Source organism: Erinaceus europaeus, chromosome 21 (genome assembly GCF_950295315.1).
Source record: "Erinaceus europaeus chromosome 21, mEriEur2.1, whole genome shotgun sequence".
NCBI lineage: Eukaryota > Metazoa > Chordata > Mammalia > Eulipotyphla > Erinaceidae > Erinaceus > Erinaceus europaeus.
Window position 1 is genome coordinate 15388953 of NC_080182.1, and position 23626 is coordinate 15412578.

The following is a 23626-nucleotide window of genomic DNA, read 5'->3' on the forward strand; positions in this document are numbered from 1 at the left end:
TATAATTGCTTCCCCGCTGAACATGGGCATTGACAGGTAGATCCATACTCCCAGCCTGTCTTTCTCTTTCCCCAGTGGGGAAGGGCTCTGGGGAAGCAGAGCTCCAGGACATATTGGTGGGGTTGTCCGTCCAAGGATGTCTGGTCGGCATCATGCTAGCATCTAGAACCTGGTAGCTGAAAAGAGAGTTAACATATAAAGCCAAACAAATTGTTGACCAATCATGGACCTAAACTAAAATATGCCTACTAGCTATCTACAAAACGGATGACCCCCTAATTCTTCATCTGCACTATTCCAGCCCTTAGGTCCATGATTGGTCCAATATCAGGACCCATCTTCCTCAGGTGTAGCATAGAGTATGTTGTCTAGCCTCCCTTTGGAGGATGGAACATTCTCTACCGCTTTTGATCCAAGTTGAGGGCAAGGTCCTATGGGGGCCCACAAAGGGGTCTATTTTGTTGTCCCTGATAGAGATGAGTGGTAACAGTGGAGAGAGGCATCTATTTGAGGTCTAGGCCCATCATGTTTGTTTGGGAATCTCAGGACTCCCCGATTAGGGCTCCAGCTAATGGGGTGGCCTGATAGTGACTAAAGAGTCATCGTTAAAGTATGCCAGTCTCTTGCCCTTATTTAGCCTTTGCAGTCCTTGCTTTGATAAGGTTAGCTTTGGAGTGAGTGAGAGAACTGTAATAGGAAGTAGGTGAGGAGGGTATCTAAGTCTAAGTGGACACCATTTCATTATGAACTTTATACTGACTCACTACAGACTTATTGTGTATTTTTGCTTTCAGGTATATATTTTGACCTAATTTATGGATAATTTATGGATACATATGCTCTATCTCACGGGACCTGGTCTATATCTAGGTTTTGGGACTTTGTTAGGAAGTGAACCTCCTGGAATGGAATTGGAGAATACTATGAAAGGAAAGGTCTCATCCAAGTAATGAGGGTGAAGGGTTGACATTCTATGCCTGATGTCTCTGGACACAGTCTGAAGTGGAGCATGATGAGGTTGTACTCGTTGTGTTGATTAGGTTGGAATTGGTGGATGCAATATCATTTGATTGGATTGAGAGAAGCATGTAAGAAAGTGAGCCCCACCCTAGAGCTTATAGGACTGGGGAAATATGGGCTCTATAAAGAAAGCAGGAGGTTCCTGCTTAGGATTTAGGAAGAACAATAGATAGTTATTGCTATAATCACATTATTTGGCAACTGGGTTAACTTTGAAATATCCTTTTGTTAGGATTTGCTTATCATACACAACATCACCATAATTTATGTCCTTTGACATTATTTGTATATAGCTGTGCCACTGGTTGCTTCTGTTCTCCCTGGACTAGGCTTTTAAAAGAGTCAACATATCAAAGACTCAGCCTATGCATTAAAAAGATTCAGTCTGTGCTTTAAACAGTTTGAGACATTCAATCAACACCCCCCCCCCCCCCCCCCCCGCCGGCAGCCTGTTTCTTTCCCTAGTGGGGTAGGGCTCTGGAGAGGTGAGATTCCAGGACACACTAGTGAGTTCTTCTGCCCATGGAGTTCAGAATGGAATCATAGTCACTTCTGCAACTTGATGATGGAAAGGTGGTAAAATATAAAGCAGAACAAAATGCTTATTAAACAGGAACCAAAACATGGGAATAGAGCAATGAGAATAGGGATCTTAGGGTAGAAAGAAGCTTGAAAGTCTATTTTAGGTATGTTCTTAGAGGCCCATGACTTCAATAATTTTTCCTTGAGCTTGATAACACACATGCAGGTAGACTGAAAATATTGTCTGGAAAGATGGTGTCAGAGTTGAGAATAGAACTAGAAAGCTGGCTTAAGGCAGAGTAGCTTCAAAATTTGAAGGAAATATATAAATACAATTAACTGTTTATCACATCAGTCTGACTCAGGGCCCATATATAGGAAAGAATTTTCTTCTATGATGCTAGTAAATACTTTAGATTTGTGAGCTATTGGGTCTTTGTTTCATTGCACTGGTGTAGCATGAAAACAGCCATAGGAAGCCACATAATGATTTAGTCTATGTGTGGTCCCATAAAGTTATATTTATGAACACTGTAACTTGAATTTCATGTACTTTTTATGTGTCATGAAAAACTATTTTTCCCTTTTTACCATCTAAAAATATATAATCTATTTTTAGCTTGTGGGCTGTACAAAAATAAGTGCTTAGCTAATTTGGAATGCGGTTTGCCAACCCCTGATCTAGAGGAGACTAATGGAATCAGTCAGATTGGCACACAAATTATGCTTGTCATTTGTTATAAGATGTTGGGAAATATATTTAACCTTTCTGAACTTCACATTTAAAATGCAAATATTTGCATAAGCATGCTAGAGTAAATGGTCATAAGCAATAGTGTAATACATGTGAAGCCTTCAGCTGGTGTGGATACGTAGTTAAATGAAAGGACTTTGCAACCTTCAAGATTTGTACTTTTTTTTTTTTTTTTTTTAACACACGAAGGGTAAAATAAAGCATAGGCAAAAAAAACAATGAGAGCATTCCTAAGACTGCAAATTAGTCACCGCACTTAGATTAAATCTAAGAATGTCAGTTGAGAGTTCTGGTCAATATTTTAATTACCAGTTTCATGGTTAACAGTTATTCTTTGTGGTGTCCCAATGGGGCTTAGCAGCAGGGACAGGGAAATTGGAAAGATGGAAATCGAAGTAACTTGGTAAATCTGAACTTCACTAGTGATTGTGTTCAAGAGGTGGGATTATGAGTGATACTCATGATTTTTAAAGAATATTTTATTTTTGATAGAGACATAAATCAAGAGGAGAAGGGAGGGGAGCGAGGGAGAGAGAGACACCTGCAGTACTGTTTTACCATTCCTGAAGCTTCTCCCTACAGATGGGGATCAGGGCCATGAACCTGGGTCCTTGCTCACTGTAGCATGTGCACTTACTGAGTGCACCACTATCTGGCCCCAGTATGTTTATTTTTATTTTTTAAAAATGAATTGTCAAAGTAACAGCATGCAAAAGTATTTTAAAGTAGAAGTGCCTTCATAATGAACTGAGTAGATACTATGTTACAAAATATACAGAAATCAGTTTTAAAAGTATAATAAATATTCTAAGGTGTGAAAAGTAGTATGACCTATAACTTATGTGTCAACTTTTACAGCAAATACCCTTTTTGCAGGAGGGTTTTCTTTCTTTTCCTCTTTATAGTCATAGGGCATCACCATGCTGACTCAACTTTTTCAGATATAAAGATAGAGACAGAGACAGAGAGATTGGGGTTTGGGGAAGATGCTATAGACTCAAAAATTCCTCCTGCACAGTTGGGGCTGGGGTGGAACAGGGCCATCCGTGTGGCAAAGCAGGCACACTATCGAGGTAATCTAATTTCCAACCACGAGGATTTAAACTTACAAGGATAGTAGTAGTAGTAGTAGCAGTAGCAGTAGTAGCAGCAGCAGTAGTAGCAGCAGCAGCAGCAGCAGCAGCAGCAGCAGCAGTAGCAGTAGCAGTAGCAGTAGCAGTAGCAGGAGCAGGAGCAGGAGCAGGAGCAGTAGCAGTAGCAGCAGCAGCAGCAGCAGCAGCAGCAGCAGTAGCAGCAGCAGTAGCAGCAGCAGCAGCAGCAGTAGTAGTAGCAGCAGCAGCAGCAGCAGTAGTAGTAGCAGCAGCAGTAGTAATAGTAGCAGCAGCAGCAGCAGCAGCAGCAGCAGTAGTAGCAGTAGCAGTAGCAGTAGCAGGAGCAGGAGCAGTAGCAGTAGCAGTAGCAGCAGCAGCAGTAGTAGTAGTAGCAGCAGCAGCAGCAGTAGCAGCAGCAGCAGCAGTAGTAGTAGCAGCAGCAGTAGTAGTAGTAGCAGCAGCAGCAGCAGAAGCAGTAGTAATAGTAGCAGCAGCAGCAGCAGCAGTAGCAGCAGCAGCAGCAGCAGCAGCAGTAGTAGCAGCAGCAGTAGTAGCAGCAGCAGCAGTAGCAGCAGCAGCAGCAGCAGTAGTAGCAGCAGCAGCAGTAGCAGTAGTAGCAGCAGCAGCAGCAGTAGCAGCAGCAGCAGTAGCAGTAGCAGTAGTAGTAGTAGTAGCAGCAGCAGTAGCAGCAGCAGCAGTAGTAGCAGTAGCAGTAGCAGTAGCAGGAGCAGGAGCAGTAGCAGGAGCAGGAGCAGGAGCAGGAGCAGGAGCAGGAGCAGTAGCAGTAGCAGCAGCAGCAGTAGTAGTAGTAGCAGCAGCAGCAGCAGTAGCAGCAGCAGCAGCAGTAGTAGTAGCAGCAGCAGTAGTAGTAGTAGCAGCAGCAGCAGCAGTAGTAATAGTAGCAGCAGCAGCAGTAGTAGCAGCAGCAGCAGTAGCAGCAGCAGCAGTAGCAGCAGCAGCAGCAGCAGCAGCAGCAGCAGTAGTAGCAGCAGCAGCAGTAGCAGTAGTAGCAGCAGCAGCAGCAGTAGCAGCAGCAGCAGTAGCAGTAGCAGTAGTAGTAGTAGCAGCAGCAGCAGCAGCAGTAGCAGTAGTAGCAGCAGCAGCAGCAGTAGCAGTAGCAGCAGCAGCAGCAATAGCAGTAGCAGTAGCAGTAGCAGTAGCAGCAGCAGCAGCAGCAGCAGTAGTAGCAGCAGCAGTAGTAGTAGTAGTAGTAGTAGTAGTAATACTAACAATAATGTCATCAGGGTTATCACTGTGGCTCAGTGCCTGTATGATAAGTATATGCTTCAGTAGCCATTTTTCTTTTTATTTAGTTATTTTTCTTTGATAGGGTAGAAAGAAATTAAAAGGGAAGGGGAAATAGAGAAGGAGAGAGAGAGACACACACACACCTTCAGTACTCCTTCACTGCTTGTGGGAAGGGGGGCTTGAACCTGGGTCCTCGAACACAGTAATGTGTCTGCTCAACCAAGTACACTACTGTCCACTCCCCTCCCTCCTCCCCCACACTTCCTGAGGTTTTTTTTTTTTTAATTGATATAAGAGAGTCACTCAGCTCCATTCATTTTTGTGTTTTCTTTTCTTTTTAATAGCATGCATTACTATTAGGCTTGGTTATTTGTTTTCCTTATCATCCATTTTATTTTCCCCTGAAGGACATACTTTTTGTCTTTTTGGACTCATAATGTACTTCTTTTGACTAACATCCTAACTCCTTTACTGGACAAAAAAAGACATTAACCGTATTCTAGAAAATTCAAAGTCTGCTGCAGCTGCTGCAGGCCCAACAGTCTTCATAGCTGTTATCCATTCACCCCTGTTCCTTACTAACTATTTAAGAGGAAACATCCGGAAAATTGTACTGACCACAAAAAAATAGGGAGGCACTCCCTCTCAAGGCAGATGGTATCCTCAAATAACAACATCTGGAGCTGGAAATTTAACAGACAACATGGGTAATTGTCAAAATATTTAAAGACTGCCTAAGTTGTTCATTTCACATTAAACTTTCATCCTTGCTGAATTTATAAGTCTGACAGCAGATATTGATTGACTTTGCCCTGTGTGCATGCAGAAACTCGACTCCTTACAACCCCTGGAAAGGAGGGTTGACCTAAGTGCTAATCTTTCCATCCAAACTGAGAGTGTTTGCTTGGAAAATCTTCTTAATTTTGCCACACCCTAGAAAGGAAGAAGCTTTTAAGATTAGTTTTCAGTGAGAATCATTAGCAGTAGACTTTCTGGAAGTTCTTATTTGCTTGCTTCCAGAGGGATGTATTTTATTATCTTGAAAATGACCTCCAATTGTACTCTTAAAATCCTGGAATTGAGGTAAAATGGGGAGAAGCATGAAACATTTTATTATTTTATTTTTCTTTATTATCTTTACTTATTGGATAGAGTTCATCAGAAGTTGCGAGGGAAGGGGGAAGTAGGAAGAGAGACAGAGAGACATATGCAGCACTGCTTCAGCACTTACAAAGCTTTCTCCCTGCACGTGGGGGCCAGGGGCTCAAACCTGGGTCCTTGTGCATTGTAACAGGTGCATTCAACCAGGTGCACCACCACCCGACTTCCCGCACGAACCATTTCACTCTAGACAGTTTTGCCTAGTTGATCGAAATATTTGCTTGATGAATTAAGGGAACAAAGGGAAGATATAATAGAAAACCATCTTAAATTAAGTCCTTAATATATATATATATATTAGCTCATGGATATTAGATGAGTCTTTGTTGCTTTTGCCAGAAGACACAATATTTATTACTTTTTGGCCTCCACCCACACATTCTAGTAGCTATAAGCTGATTAGAGTTTCTTCTCACATAAAATGGGCCTACATTTTATTTGCTTGTTTCTTCTCAATAAATATTTTCTGAAATGTTATAGTTGTTCTTGTCCCATGAAGAAGTTGGTTTTATATAAAGAAGAAAATATTGGGAAGTTGATTTTTTTAAGGCTGACTAATGAAAATTGCTTTAGAACATTTTTTTGCTTCATCCTTAAGCAAGAAAGACTATAGCTTTAAACAAATGGAGCTATTAAACATTTTAACATATTAACATTTCTAAAACACATGTCATGAAGTGTTCTGATTTTTTCTTCTGTGTATTCGATGGTTTCTGGTCTAATTTCCATGTCTTTGCTTCATTTAGAGTGGACTTTTATGTGTGGTGATATGTGGTGACCCAGTTTCATTCTTCTGCATGTTCCAATTCAATTTTCCCAGAACTATTTGCTAAAATGACATATCATTCTCCATTATATGTTGTGTACCCCCTTGTCAAAAATCAATTATGCAAAGGTATGGAAGTTTATTTCTGGGCTTTTAATTCTATCCCAATGGTCTTGTGTCTGTTACCAGGATATTTTGATCTTGATATTTCTGAAGATAGTATAAAGTTGGATGTGTGATGCCTCTATTTTTTTTTTTTTGCCTCCAGGGTTATCGCTGGGGCTTGGTGCCTGCACCAGTAATCCACTGCTCCCAGAGGGCATTTCCCCCCATTTTTTTGTTGCCCTTGTTACAACCCTTGTTGTTGTCGTTATTGTTGCCATTGATGTTGTTGGATAGGACAGAGAGAAATTGAGAGAGGACGGGAAGACAGAGAGGGAGGAGAGAAAGATAGACACCTGCAGACCTGCTTCACCGAATGTGAAGTGACCCCCCCTGGTGGGAAGAGAGAGGCTTGAACCAGTATCCTTAAGCCAGTCCTTGTGCTTTGTGCTATGTGTGCTTTACCCGCTGTGCTACTGCCCAACCCCCAATGCCTCTATTTTTATTCTTTTTCTCATGCTTGCTTTGGTTATTCTGGGTATCTTCTGGTTCCAAATAAATGTTTGTAACTGTTGTTCAATGTCCGTAAGCTTGATGAAATTTTGATAGAGATAGCGTTATATCTGTATAGGGTTCTGGGTAAAGTATTTATTTTAACAATGTTATCTAGTCCATGAACATAGAATCTTTCTATTTATTTGTATCTTCATTTATTTCCTTAAGTAGTGGTTCAGATGTTTCAGTGTATAAGTCTTTTACCTTCTCTGTTAGGTTTATTCCTTACTTCTCCAGTAAAATTATTTGGGGAAAAAAAAGAATACCCTGTGTATTCCTTTTTTTTTTTTTTGTAAAAATACATTTATATTTCTTGTACATAAAAAAATCTTGATGCAATTTTCACATTTTTGATATTCCAGATCATCATTTTCTTTTATTTTAACATAAGAAATAATGGAGGTTTGCCTACAGTATGGGACAATCTCAGTGAAGTTGGTATGGTTCACTGAAAAGGTAAAGAAACAGGAGTCAGGTGGTAGCATAGGGGGTTAATCACACATGGCATGAAATGCAAGAACCGGCATAAGGATCCTGGTTCCAGCCCCCGGCTCCCCACCTGCAGTGGGGTCGCAGGTGTCTATTTTTCTCTTCCATTCTCTGTCTTCCCCTCTTCTCTTGATTTCTCTCTGTCCTGTCTAACAATAATACAATAACAGCAACAATAACAATAACAACAAGGGCAACAAGATGGCCTCCAGGAGCAGTGGATTTGTAGTGCATGCACTGAACCCCAGCAATAAACCTGGAAGAGGACAAAAAAAAGTAAAGAAATAGGGCCGGGCAGTAGTGCACCTGGGTGAGCACATACATTACAGTGCAGAAGGATCTGGGTTCAAGTCCTTGGTCCCCATCTTCAGGGGGCAGACTTCATAAGCAGTGGAGCAGCGTTTCATGGCCCTCTCTCTTTCTATCCCCCATTCTCTCTCAATTTCTCTTTGTCTCTATCCAAAAAAAATTACATATATATATAATATTTTTAAAAAGTGAAGGAACTAGAATTAAGGACACCAGCATAAAGGTAGGAGTTGCTCCGTACTACTATATTTATGAAGGACATCCAATGGAGTCTATAACTATCAGTACTGGGGTGGTAATAAGGACATTGGTCAGGGCTTGGGGCATATGGGAAAATGAAATTTCTGATGTCTTCACATGTAATAAACACAGTGTCTATTTCTCTTTGCGGTGTGGTGTGCATGCTTCTGGGTGACTACTTACAGTATAATCAGACATTGGGAAAACTGAGACAATGGTAGAGATACACATGGACCTACCACAGAAGGCAACTACTCAGTCCAGACCATGTAGAAACCCCGTGCTAAAAACAATTTCTTCTGCCTTTAAAAGCTGGAAGCTATGGGAATAAGTATATCAGACAGGTTCAAAATTCACTCCTCAGTAACCATAAATTATTGAACAATAGAGAAGATCTTCTGAATAAGAATTAATATTATGAGAATGAAAAAGAACAAACACAAATCTTTGGAAATGAAACATAATTCACTTTGAAATAAATCTCCATGTAAGAGAACAGCAGTTAAAATTGCATTAGAAGATATAGCTTGGCAATTACTCAGAAGACGGCACAGAGAGGAAAAGGATTTGGGAATATGAAAAAGAAGCTTAGTGATACTGAAGATAATGTGAATTTCCCCCAGAAATATAATTTCATAAGGACAAACTATAAAGAATACTAACAAAGCAATATTTGAGGCCATAATGGTAGTGAACTTATTAGAACTGAGAAAAAGTCAGTGTTTGGAGAGCAAAGGAGTATACTAACTCTTGAACAGGAAAAGTCATACTCAGGTCAATTGTAATGAAATGTAAAATTTAAAAGAATTTTCAAATTCTCAAAAAGGCGAATCACCCATGTAATTTCAGTGATCATTCTTAAAAGGTGTGCAACAACAAATGAGTGGTTAAAAAATCTTGTGGTAGATAAACATGAAATATACTCAGCATTTTTTTTTTTACCAGAGAATTGCTCAACTCTGGCTCAATGTGGTGCAGGAGACTGAACCTGGGATTTTAGAGCCTCAGGCATGACAGTCTCTTTGCATAACCATTATGCTATCTACCCCCTTCCTCCTACTCAACTATTCAGAAAGGTGGATTCATGAGAGTCGGGTGGCAGTGCATTAGGTTGGGTGCAGAGTGCAAGGACCAGTGTTAGGATCCTGGTTTGAGCCCCGGCTCTCCATTTGCAGGGGAGTCATTTCACAGTGAAACAGGTCTGCAGGTGTCTCTATCTTTGTCTCCCCCTCTCTGTCTTCCCGTCCTCTTGCCATTTCTCTCTGTCCTACCCAACAATAATGACATCAATAACAATAATAATATTAACCACAACAATGATAAAACAAGGGCAACAAAAGAGAAAAAAGTAGCCTCCAAGAGCAATGGATTCATGGTGCAGGCACTGAGCCCCAGCAATAACCCTGGAGGCAAAAAACAAAACAAAACAAAAAATCAAAACATTAAAGATAGTCACTGGAAGGAAAGAGATAAAATATATGATATCTGGGCAGGTGACTCAGTGTTAGAATAAAGAACTTGCATATGGAGGTTAAGTGTTTGATCACCAGCACTGATTAAACCAGAAATGATGCTTCAGTATATCCTCTCTCTCTGCCTCTCTTCTCTCCCCCTCTCTTAGATAAATCTTTAAAAGTAAGACAGAATATATAAAATTTCAACAAATATAATAATTGAAAGGAATAAGAAGTCAGAACAGAAACAACATCATTTACAGGAGAGGCAGATATGGAGCTCTAGAGGCAAAATGATAAGAAGTACATAAAAAAGAAGTAATAATTGTATATGAAGTAATTTTGTACTGGTGTTGAATCTGAGGTACATAAGTACAGAAACCAGTGTTGGTGAGGACATGGGGAAAGAATACTTCTACACTGTTGGTGGAAATGTAAGCTGGTTCATCTGCTGTAGAAAACAGCCTCCAGTTTTCTCAGAACACGAGAAATAGATCTATCCTATGACCTGGCAGTTCCTCTCCTAGGAACAAAAAATCACGTATCTAAAGAGATCTGTATATATCTATGTTCATAGCATCACAGTTTGCTAATGCTGCAGTAACCCAGGTGTCCAATGACGGATGAATTGTGAAGAAAGTTGTGGTGGGGCCGAGTATTGGTACAACTGGTTGAGCACACATGATATAATGCACACGGACTCAGGTTTGAACCCCTGGTCCCCACTTGCAGCGAGAAAGCTTTCTGAGTGGTGAAGCAATGTGCAGGTGTCTCTCTTTCTCCCTCTCTATCACCCTCTTCCCTCTCCATTTCTGGCTGTTTCTATCCAATAAATAAATAAATATAATTTAAAAAAGAAAGAAAATAACTACTCTTAAAGGAAAAAGAAAGTTGTGGTATATATATATAATAGAATGCTACTCAGCTGTAAGATATAATCAAATGCTCTTTTCCATGTCTTTGATGGAATTTGAAGGAGTCATAAGTGAGATAAGCCAGAAGTAGAAGGACAGATACAGGATGATCTCATATATATGTATATGTGATGTGATGTAGGGTGTGTGTGTGTGTGTGTGTGTGTGTGTAGTTTTTAAGAATTAAGAGAAGGAAAGCAGCATAGAGTGAAACTTGGACTGCATGTAGTATACAGCAGAAAAATAAAAGACCCTGGACTATGGGGAGACGGGAGTAGGGGCAAGGGCATTGAGCACCCAGTTTACGAAGATGAAGAGGGACTTGGGCTGCTGGTGGGAGTGCTGTATAGAGACATATCATGGGGAAACAGGAAGTTGTACCCGTGTGTCAACAGCTGTCCTGTAAACCATTATTTCCCAAAGAAATGATTTGGTATAAACAGGGAAGTATAATCTCCTATTGCATGGCTGTCAGATTTCTTATGTACCTTCCTGGTTAGAAATATTTTTATTTTGGTTGAAACAGAATAGAATTGGAAAGGATAGTTGTTGGATTGTAATGAGGGTTTTTTTTGTTTGTTTGTTTTTGTTTTCTAATCAAAGACATACTTCCTGTCTCCTTTCCAGGAGCAGTATCAGGTCAGATCAGACTCCAAAGAAATGTGCATGGGGTTGAGTGGTGGCACACTTGGTAGAGTGCACATGTTAGTACGTGCTCAATACCCTGGTTCCCACCCACAGCAGGTAGATTTCACAAATGATAGAGCGGTGATGCAGATTTCTTTCTCTCTTCTTTTCTATCTCCCCTTTCTCCCTTAATCTCTCCCTATCTCTATAAAGAAAAAAAAAGGGGGGACAATAAAAAAAAATGACTTGACTCTAGGAGTCATGCAGGCACTGAGCACCAGCAATAACCATGGTGGCAATTAAAGGATTAGAAGGAGGAGAAGGAAAAGGAGGAAGAGGAGGAGGAGGAGTGGGAGTGGGGGAGGAGGAGAAATATACTTTGAGTTATTGATTTTCCCTTCTGCTTTCCACTCTGTTCTTGTAGTGGAAATACAGAATGGATTAATACAGACCTGCTAGGGGCACCAACATTTTGAGCAAGTTCCTTTTATAGAATTTCCTCTACTTCTGAGGACTTTTTCTTCTAAGCAATGGACATGGAACAGAATGAGTGAGACAATGTGGAAGTGTCACCACAGAAGGCATCACCAGACTCTATCAGAACTAGAGTCAGTGAACAAAAAAGTATATAAAACAAAAGGAGAGGAACTGATTTCAGTCATGGGTGGAAATAACTAAAAAGGAAAAGAAGGTGAAAATAGAAGGTGAAGCCTGGACTGGGTGTGGTGTGTTGCAAACAAGTCAAGGATACTGGGGGAAGGGAAGTAGGAGAGAGATGGTATCAGGATGATGGCAGAAACATACTTGGGTTAGCTGTGGAAGTGGCGTGAAGATACCTGCCGCAAGGATATGGCAAGCTCTATCCATGTGTCAATAACCTCCCTGTAAACCATTATTTTCCCAATAATATGATTTGAAAAAAAAAACAGAAACAAGAAGCTCTTGCAAGTCCTATGAGTTTTGAAACCACCTTATACACAGATCAAGATGTGTCCTTATTTTGAAATCATTGTCTTTTTGTTAAAGACAGAGACACCAAGAGAGTGAAAGAGACCACAGCACCAAAGCACCTTTCAATGTAGTTGGGGGTGGGGGGCGAGCTCAGACCTGGCTCGTGCACACGGCAAAGCAGCATACTGCTTTTTGAGGCCTATTTCACTGGCCCCCAGATCATTGTCTGTTTGTTTGTTTTAGCAGTAACTCCTCCAAAGGAAAGCTATGTTGGCTGATACATAAAGATTCTGTTTTTATGATGACTCATTTATAATTCCAATTTCATACGGTTGGCAACTCCAGTGAATATGCCTTTAGCCTTCCCAGGTTACTGACTATATTGTGGTTAAAGTAATGCCCCATTTCTTTCCCACTTTAATTTTTTTCACTGTTAGGTCTAGACTAAGTGAACAATTTCTCTGAAATTTAATAACTTCTTTCCCACTTATTTTAGCTAAACTTATGTACCTTCCTATATTCTTTCACTAATCAATATTTAATTTTTTTAAATCTTCACTTGCCTTTTACAATATTCTTTTAAATCATTCATCTTATAAGAAGGACCCTATTCATTATTTTTCCTCATATTTGTTTCTTATTTTACTTTACTTTGTATAACTTTGCTGCTTTAACACATTACTATCACATGGATAGTCACAGTTACTATTACTAGACTTTCACACAAAAGCTAATACTTCCTTTCCAATATAATCTCTTAACCAGACACAGGTGTTGAATTAAAAAATAACAGTGTTCTATTGCTAGATAATGCTGTGACCTACTTCCTCATCCCATTGTTCCAAGGGTTGCCATGATACCGTGGTCCTTAGCGATTCATTGGCTCCTCTAATTATAAATCTGTGCTAATCTTATAATAGACTACAAGGCTCAAGGTACTACTCTACCTACCACATCCTGCCTATTTCATCCACCAGGGATCACTTCTGTGGAAACATGGATGTGGGAAAATACCTATGTATAGATGCTTGTTATATATGTGTGTGTGTGTGTGTGTGTGTGTGTGTCTGTGTGTGTGTGTATGTGTGTGTACACCAGGAAAATTCTATACAGTTTTCAAGCAAGTCTCCTTGGAATAATCTAGGACCTATTATACAAAAGCAGCACTCTGATTTTCAGTAAAAACACTTGCTTCTTCCCAACTCCGTGATTACTATCCTCATAGTCAGGTGGATTTTCCCATTGGACCTCTTGTTACTTCTTTATATTTCTCAAGTTTTATCCAAGACAACTCATTACTGCATGGATATAATCTATGTGAGTAGGTCCTCAAGGTGCTGTAGAGACTAATCCCTAAAAGCTTTCCTGTAACTTTACACATCATGTAGTCAAAGTGCACTTTTTTTTTTTCTTTTTTCAGGGTTAATGTTGGGCCCAGTGCCATTACTGCTCCTCTGCTCCACTCCTCCTGGAGGCCATTTCCCCCATTTTATTGGATAGAGAGAAATCGAGAGGGGAGGGGAAAATAAGGGGAGAGAAAGACATTTGCAGACCTGCTTCATCACTTGTCAAGCTTCCCCCCTGAAGATGGGGAGCTGGGGCTTGAAGCTGGATCTTTGTGTGGGTCCTTGCACATAGTACTGTGTGTGCTTAACCGTGGTGCCACCTCCTGTGCCTCCCCACCCCCCCCCCATTATTTATTTTTAAATTCTTCTTCTAGCGTTTGCCCTTCTTCCATAGCCAGTCAACAGCGTCAGGTTGAAAGCTGTCAGGAGCTGCTTGTTGCTGGCTTTGAAAGTGACTGGGATCCATGTGGATTCAGTCGGCTAGGAAGGATCCTCAGTTTTCCCAATGAATGGGTACTCACCGGATGCACCATGAGAAGGTCGATCCAATGCACCCCTATTTTTAAATAATCTGGAGTAATTCCCACATGAACTACCATGGTTCACCTAAAGACTGTATGTCTAGGAAATATGTTTTAGGTGATTCTCAGTTAAAATATAGGAATTCTACAACTAAAAAAAGGAGAAAAACAATAAAACACACCTTCCTTTTTTGAACTGTTTTGTGGTTTAGGAAATTTTGGTCCCATCTTGAAAAGAAAGTAGAGTATAGGAGAGGAAAATGAATTCCTACTTCTTGTTATATGCTCCAGAAATTATTGGCCATTCTCAATTGTCTTGTTTCATCCGTCTCCTATTTGCCATTCTGAATATGCTCTCTCTTCTCCTCCCCATTCTTCTTGCATAGATTGTACCTATGAGACTCTTTGCCCTCTAGTTTTCAGTTGACTATTGGGTTGACCTGAATGGAAACTCTGACATAACTGGGTGAAGAGTGGAGGTGAGATTAAAAATTTATGAGTCTTGTGGGGGTAGATAGCAAAATGGTTATGTGAAGAGACTCTCATGCCTGATGTTCTGGTAAAAAAAATAATAAACTAAGGGAGTCGGGTGGTAGCGCAGCAGGTTAAGCACACATAGTGCAAAGTGCAAGGACCAGCGTAAGGATTCCGGTTTGAGCCCCTGGCTCCCCCACCTGCAGGGGAGTCGCTTCACAATTGGTAAATTCTTTCCCTCCCCCTGTCTGTCTTCCCCTCTTCTCTCAATTTCTCTCTGTCCTATCCAACAACGATGACATCAACAACAACAACAGTAATAACTACAACAATAAAACAACAAGGGCAACAAAAGGGAGTAAATAAAAAAATAAATGAAATAAAATGACATCCTTTTCTAGGAGTTGGCTTCTGACTGGCTCTGTCACATTAATAACAATAGCACTTTTCAAGATTCCCTTTCTACATGACTTCTTCCCTTTGTAACTGTCTTCCTTTAGGTCTCTGAGTAGTTTAGAGTTTTCCATGATTTTCTGAATTTGCAATTTAATAATGGTTTACAAAATTATAAGTTTGGTTATTCTTTTGAAAGTTTGTATGTTTTGCTTATCTGTACTCCACATTTTAGTTGAGTTATTACACTGTCATTTTTCAATTCTTTACATTTTATCTATATCTGTATAAACAGATACATTTTGTGATCAGAGTGGGTCAAGTGACTTATGTCAGGATCATATCTAATAAAACTACTATGGACTTGAGATGGTGATTATCTAGTTCCAGCAACAACCTTACTTTGTTCTGTGTGAAGTACCTACCTGGTTATCTATTTGTATGACTTGATTTCACCTAACCAAGTATTGGTTTGTTCATTTTCCAAATATGATATGGTCTAACCAGTTCTCTAACTTAAGTATGCACCAAAACCACTTTGTGGCCTTGCAAAACATGTTCATAGACTAATACCGCCAGAGTTTCTGATTTAGTAGATCTGACGTAGAGCTTATTAATTTTTATTTCTGTTGAGTTCCCAGATGAAGCTTAACCTGCTGGTGCAAAGGTTTCATGCAGTGGTTTAGAAGATAAAACTCTTAACCTGAGCTGATTGCTTAATGATAGAACACAGGACTTGCATGCAAGAAGTCTCAAGTTCGATCCTTAGCTCTGCATATACTGAGCAGAGCTCAGACTTTTCCCTTATAAAAATAAGAATAAATTTTTTATTTTGTAAAAAACAGAAGTCTGAATATTATTTTTCTGTGTGGTCTTGTTCCATTTTATTGCTTTCATGGAAGAGATGATTCTACTAATGGTCTGTTAGAAAAAAAAAATCTTTCCAGTAATATGCAACACAGAAACTGCCATGGCCATCTAAATAAGGTGGCCCTCAAGTTCGTTATTTATCAGATTATGAAATTATGAAATTATCAGATTATGTCTAAGAAGCCACACTTTCCAAAAAAAAAAAAAAGTCATTCAGTGCCCATTCTGACTTGAGAGATTATTATAACCAAGTGTTTTTACCCTTCATTTTTATATTAACTTATCTCTAAATTCTTCGTTTTATTAAAAGAATCCCTGAGTAAAAGTGTATGCATCTAAAATATTAAATTTTGCTAAGTCTTTTTAGAATTTCTTCATTATATAAGAGAATTATAGGACTAAGAGCCAAAAAATGAAAGAATAATAAAGTATAATTGTAATCATTCTCCCACTCTTCTATTTAGTAATTCTATAGAATAAAACAGGAAAAAATATTTGGGGTTTATAACAAAGAAACTAATAAATACCTAACAGACATATAATAAATGCAATACATTGAGTTCCTATCCACAGTATTGTTAAATACCCAGGAAATTCAATAATACAAGCCGTATATGTCTAACATATACTTATAAATATACTTCCATTTTAGATGAATTTATAAAAAAAACCAAGAGATTTAATTCATATGATTAGAGTTTATTCATTTCTTCTTATATCAAGGTCATGTAGGAACCATTAAGTTTTGTAGTTGGGATGTGCCAAATTGATTTTGGGGTGATATGTACCTGTTCTAAAACAGTCTACACAGTACAGGGCTCTGTTGGTAGCCAACTGGCTACATTATTGGCCAGTAAATGTTGCTTAGTGTAATCATGAGAAGGTGCTTAGACTTAAAAAAAAATGTCAAAAGCCATAGATCCATCAATATCAGAAGTCACATTGGGTCAAGGTAGCATAAGCTGCAGAAGAGTAGCTGTTTCCTAGCTGTTGAGGAAACCTTTACTGTGGCATTTATTTGACCTGACATACTTCTTTTTTTTTTCTTTTTCCTCCAGGGTTATTGCTGGACTCGGTGCCTGCACCGTGAATCCACTGCTCCTGGAGGCCATTTTTCCCCCTTTTGTTGTTGTTGTAGCCTTGTTGTGGTTATTATTATTGCCATTGTTGACATTGTTCATTGTTGGATAGGACAGAGAGAAATGGAGAGAGGAGGGGAAGACAGAGAGGAGGAAAGAAAGAGAGACACCTGCAGACTTGCTTCACCGCCTGTGAAGCGACTCCCCTGGAGATGGGGAGCCGGGGGCTTGAACCGGGATCCTTACGCTGGTCCTTGTGCTTTGCGCCTCATGCGCTTAACCCATCGTGCCACCACCCGACCCCCTGACATACTTCTTTATGAGTGAATTCTTCTGGACCAATTCTTCTGGACCAATTGCTCCTGACAATAGTGGACATGTCTCTCAACCATCTGTCAGAGTCTAGGCCTATGGACTGAATCTGTACCTGATGTTTTCTCTGTGCCCAACAACTTCTATTACAGTTCCAAGTATAGATGAAGTAGTCAGTAAATGTTAAAGAATAGAGCATAAAAAAAATCACTCATAGAACCTTCTTAGGTCTACTGGATGGACAATTATAGTTCTAACAGCCAGAGAGGCTCTTTTATTTGGTTTTTGATTTACTGATGCCACAGTCTGTTGTACACGTTGAGTTATATTGTACAGTTCTTAAAATAATTATGTGACTCTCAATTAGCTTTGTTTTCTGATATGCTGGGGTGTTTGCAAGCTAGTCAGTTCTTGGACATCGCATCAAACTACTGCCACACTGAGCTATGAATGTGAGTTTCCTGTTAACAGTGAACTCAATGCTAGCCTCTTAGATTTCTGTCAGCCTTTCACTGGTTGGTCATTTATTTATACTTTGTTGACACACAGAAGAAGAAAAAAAATAAAACAATCATGGAAGGGCTGCTGAGCAAATGGACTAATGTGATGAAGGGCTAGCAGTACCATTGGTTTGTTCTGGACTACAATGCAGGGCTGCTTCTTACTATGCGTCCAAAGACACAATGATGAGAGGCTTTTGAAGAGGATGTGTTAGACTCAGACTCATGATGCTGATGACTGAGAGAAGTGGATTCATGCCTTAGAAGAAATGATTCTTCAACATACTCTTCAGTTTCAAGGTTTGGATTCAATATTTGCTCCCAGTGTACAAGACTTTGATAAGAAACTTACAAAGGCTGATGCCTACCTACAAATCTTGATAGAACAATTAGGCAGATCTGTTTCTCTCCTCTCCTCTCCTCTCCTCTCCTCTCCTCTCCTCTCCTCTCCTCTCCTCTCCTCTCCTCTCCTTTCCTCTCCTCTCCTCTCTTCTCCTCTCCCAGATCAACTAGGAATACCAAAGGAAACCACCTGGGACTGAAACAAGACAGGACTAGAATGACTACAGGAACCCACCAAATCACTGGTGAGTGCAAACACAAGTGGCTGGTGACAGAGAGGAGCCTAGGGAGAGACTAAGTGGCTGGTAACAGTATGATGGTCTATCAGTTGAGACACCACCTCTAGTCTGTTCCACCAACAAGGGGACAGCTGAAGGGAGGAGAGGACTCCCCAGAGACTCACCAAATGCAACCCTGAGTCTCCATTGCTACTGCCCTCAGAATCTGGAGCAGCAGCAGGGAAGGACACCGGGGGACAGAGACCTAACCAGGAAATTCAAGAGAAGACCTATACCTCGGTGGCATAGCTGTGGGGCTGGGAAAGTCTCTTTGCATAAGCACGGGACTATTGCTGCCACACCCTGCTTTATCTCTTGGTCAGGAGTCAGTGATTAAGTTAAGAAGCCTACTTATAGTTATAAGCCTCAACTCATGGATTAAAATACTATTGAAACAACTGTTAACTTCCACTACTGTGAACCCTTTAATTACCTTACTTAGACAGAAGTCAGTCCAGGAAATAGTGATCAGTAATTTGAAAAGTACTAAGAGAGGGAACTCATAACATAATATATAAAATGGGTAAAGCAACAAGAAGAAATATTGGAGAAACTAAACAGGACAACAATCCAGCTAAAAGCCCCCCAAAGGGTGAAGCACAAAATAACGAGTTCAACATCCAAACATTAGCTAAGGAAATAATCACAGGAGTGAGTAAAGAGTTTGAAAGAATTGTAATCAGAAATACAGAAACAACAAATGAGACTCTGGAAGAAAACACTAACTATCTCAAGGCTATTAGAGAGCTGAAAGCTGAAATGGCTGAGCTAAGAACACAACTAGCTGAACAAGCTAAAACAGTATAAAAACAGGGAAAAAAATAGATGAACTCCAGAAAACAGTAAAGATCAGAGAGAATAGAATCAATGAGGCTGAAGAAAGAATTAGCAAGATCGAGGATGAATTAGAGACAACTAAAAAAGAAGTAAGAGATCTCAAAAAGAGATTAAGAGATGCTGAAAACAACAACAGAGATCTTTGGGATGACTTCAAAAGAAACAATATATGGATTATTGGCTTACCAGAGGAAGAAAGAGAGGGAGAGGAAGAAAGCATTCTTTAGGCCATAATAGCTGAAAACTTCTCTGGTCTACACAACATCAAAGACATAAAGATTCAAGAAGCCCAGAGGGTCCCAAACAGAATTAACCCAGACTTAAAGACACCAAGATACATCATATTTAGAATGGAAAGTAATAAGGATAAAGGACCCTGAAGGCTGCAAGAGAAAAACTAAGAGTCATCTACAGAGGAAAACCTATAAGATTAGCAGCAGACTTTTCCACACAAACACTACAGGCCAGAAGAGAATGGCAAGGTATCTATCAAGTGCTCAACGATAAAGGCTTTCAACCAAGAATACTATATCCTGCTAGACTGTCATTCAGACTAGATGGAGGCATCAAAACCTTCTCAGACAAGCAACAATTGAAGCAATCAACTATCACCAAGCCTGCCCTAAAAGAAGTTCTGAAAAGTCTTCTATAAACAGTCAGACCATCATAAATAGGACATATATCAGAACAATCTAAAACTCTACAAGATTGGCGTTAAAATATCTTCAATATTTGATATCAATAAATGTCAGTGGCCTGAATTCACCTATTAAAAGACACAGAGTAGGAAGTTGGATCAGAAAATACAACCCAACAATATGCTGTATACAGAAAATCCACCTAACTCAACAAGACAAACACAAACTTAAAGTGAAAAGATGGAAAACTATCATACAAGCCAATGGTCCACAAAAAAAGGGCAGGAACAGCTATTCTCATATCTGACATGATAGACTTTAAAATAGATAAGATTTAAAAAGATAGGAATGGACACTACTTAATGCTCAGAGGATCAGTCAATCAAGAGGACTTGACAATTATTAACATCTATGCACCCAATGAGAAGCCATCTAAATACATCAAATGTCTACTGAAAGAGCTACAGCAATATATTAATGCAACACAGTCATAATAGGGGACTTCAATACAAATCTTGATAGAACAATTAAAGCTCTTTGATGACAAACTTCAAAACTGCAAAGATGATGAACAGAGAAAGAAAACTGAAACTTAGACCACAAATAGTATGGTAGAATCAATTAAATACTGCATTGTATTGCTGCAGATTGCTAAAAGTATAATTAATCCTGTAGATGCAATATATTAATCTACTCCCTTGGAACCTGTAATCAACACAATGCCTTCCCAGACTGTCTTATCTCCAGAACCTACTCAGTTGTGTAAATCAGAGCAACATCCATCTTCCCTACCAGTTGGACCTGTATTAACATCATTGGGACATCATTAGACTCCAACACCGATTAGTACAGGTAGTGGACACTTACCACCTACTATCAGTCTAACATCTCGGAGCCCTGTCAACTTATACAGTCCCAGAGTCCTCTTATTCTAGCAGTGAAGATGAATTCTATGTTGCTGATGAATTCCATCAATGTGGCTCATCCCCAAAGCGCTTAATAGATTCCTCTGGATCTGCCTCAGTCTTGACACACAGCAGCTCTGGAAATAGTCTGAAGTGCCCAGATACCACAGAATCACTCAATTCTTCCTTGTCCAATGGAACAAGTGATGCTGACCTTTTTGACTCACATGATGATAGAGATGATGAAGGAGAGGTAGGATCAGTGGAGAAGCACAAGAGTGTTACCATGCATCTCTTGTCACAAGTTAGACTGGGAATCGATCTTACTAAGGTAGTTCCTCCAACATTTATTCTTGAAAGAAGATCTCTTTTAGAAATGTATGCAGACTTTTTTGCACATCCGGACCTGTTTGTAAGCATTAGTGACCAGAAGGACTCCAAAGATGGGGTGCTTCAGGTTGTGAAATGGTACCTCTCAGCCTTTCTTGCAGGAAGAAAAGGATTGGTTGCCAAAAAGCCATTCAATGCCATCTTGGGTGAGATCTTTCAGTGTCACTGGACATTATCAAATGACACTGAAGAGAATGCAGAGCTGGCTTCAGAAGGAGCAGTCCCCTGGGTTTCCAAGAACTGTGTGACATTCGTGGTTGAGCAGGTATCCCAACACCTACCCATTTCAGCTTTTTATGCTGAATGCTTTAACAAGAAGACACAGTTCAATGCACATATCTGGACCAAATCAAAATTTCTTGGAATGTCAATTGGAGTACACAACATAGGGCAGGGCTGTGTCTCATGTCTAGACTACAATGAACATTACATTCTCACATTCCCCAGTGGTTATGGAAGGTCTGTCCTCACAGTGCCCTGGGTAGAACTCAGAGGAGAATGCAGTATAAATTGTTTCAAAACTGGCTACAGTGCAAATATTATCTTTCACACAAAGCCTTTTTATGGGGGCAAGAAGCACAGAATTACTACTGAGACTTTTTTCTCCAAATGACAAGAAGTCCTTCTGCTCAGTTGAAGGGGAATGGAATGGTGTGATGTACGTGAAATATGTAATAGGGGAAAATGCAGTTTTTGTAGATACCAAAAATTTGCCTATAATTTAGAAGAAAGTAAGGAAGTTGGAAGATCAGTATGAGTGTGAATCCTGCTGTCTTTGGAAGGATGTTACTTTCAACTTAAAAATCCCAGACATAGATGGCAGCGACTGAAGCCAAGCATAGACTTGAAGAAAGACGAAGAACAGAAGCTCAAGAAAGGAAGGAGAAGGAGATCCAGTGGGAGTCTAGGTTATTTCTTGAAGATTCTCATGTTGGGTTTATGATGAACCATTACTGAAACGTCTTGGTGCTGCCAAGCATTAGATTGAGAAATGCAAAGATGACCAGAGCTCTAGACTGTAGGCATGATTATGCAACAATCTTCCTTTGGGAGAATCTATCACTCCCTTCTTATTGCAGTGGTTCCTATCTCAGGGATACTGGACTTTCTGACACAGATGAACAATTAAAGCAAGAAAAGCTTCCCTTTTCCCCTCTTCTGTGGCCGTTTATGATTTTGAGTTGTCCTGAGAAAAATACATCAGGTTTTGAAAAGAAGATGTCTCCTCCTTTTCCAAACCTCAAGCTTTGAAAAGCATTTATAAATCACAGTCTCAAACTCTGCAGTCTAGTACTGCTGTTGAGAAAACCCATCTGTTTCTGAATTCATATAACCTTGGGTTCTTCCCCTCTCTCTGTATTATATATACATATATAATATACCTGATGCCAGATTTTTCATAAATACAAATACTCCATCTATTGTAAATATTATTTCTTCAGAGTTGTTTAGAAAATTAGAGCAATGTATCAAAATCAAGTGTTAGGAAATTTCATGGTCTCATCTTTAGTAACTTTTATTTTGGAATAGAACTATTAATTGTATCTAACTCTGGACTACAGTTTAATTATATTCAGTGCTTCTTAAAGCTTCATAAATTAATTTTTTTCTAACCTTTAAAAACAATATAGTGGGGCTGGATGGTGGCATACCTGGTTGAACACACGTATTACAATGCACAAGGACCTGGGTTTGAGCCCCCAGTCCCCACCTGCAGGAGGAAAGCTTTGCGAGTGGTGAAGCAGGTGTCTCTCTGTCTCTCTCCTTCTCTATCATGCCTTCCCTCTTGATTTCTGGCTGTCTCTATCCAATAAATAAAGATTTAAAAAATTATTTAAAAAAAAACAATATAGAGACAAGCATATATATAGTCTAAGTTCTGCAAGAGGAAATCCGTTACCTGCAAGGGTTATCGCTTGAGATTATCACCTGGTTTCCCTATAGAAACACAAAGCACTAGGAAAGACTGGCAGGAAATACTCAAAGTTATGAATGGAGAATATTTTCACCCAAGAAGACTTATCCTCCCAGGTTATCAGGCAGGTTGAATGAGGGGAAAATAACTTTTTAGAAATCTAGTTGCTAAAGGAAACCATTATCACTAACCTAGACCAGGAAGAAAAACTAGAGGGATTTATATGAAATGAAAATATATCAGTAGAATAACCTCACCCATATGAGATAGGCAAACAAACAATCAAAAAAGAAAAAAAGAAAAGAGAAGCAAGCAAAACCCAATATAAACCATGGCCTCAAACTATAGAACAGTGATAAACTAATGTTTGTGGGGAGGGCTGAATGTGGGATGAAATGATGGTTCATTAGATATTGGTGGGGGAGTCGGGCGGTAGCGCAGCAGGTTAAGTGCAGATGGCGCAAAGCACAAGGACCGGCCTAAGAATCCCGGTTCGAGCCCCCGGCTCCCCACCTGCAGGGTGGTTCGCTTCATAAGCGGTGAAGCAGGTCTGCAGGTGTCTATCTTTCTCTCCCCTCTCGGTTTTCCCTTCCTCTTTCCATTTCTCTCTGTCCTATCCAACA

The 23626-nt window shown here is 39.8% G+C and overlaps 1 pseudogene; it reads left to right on the forward strand.

Moving 5' to 3' along the window:
• The first annotated feature begins 20306 nt into the window (after window positions 1-20306).
• LOC103108185 (oxysterol-binding protein-related protein 9-like) lies at window positions 20307-22071 on the forward strand (annotated as a pseudogene).
• Window positions 22072-23626: the final 1555 nt, after the last annotated feature.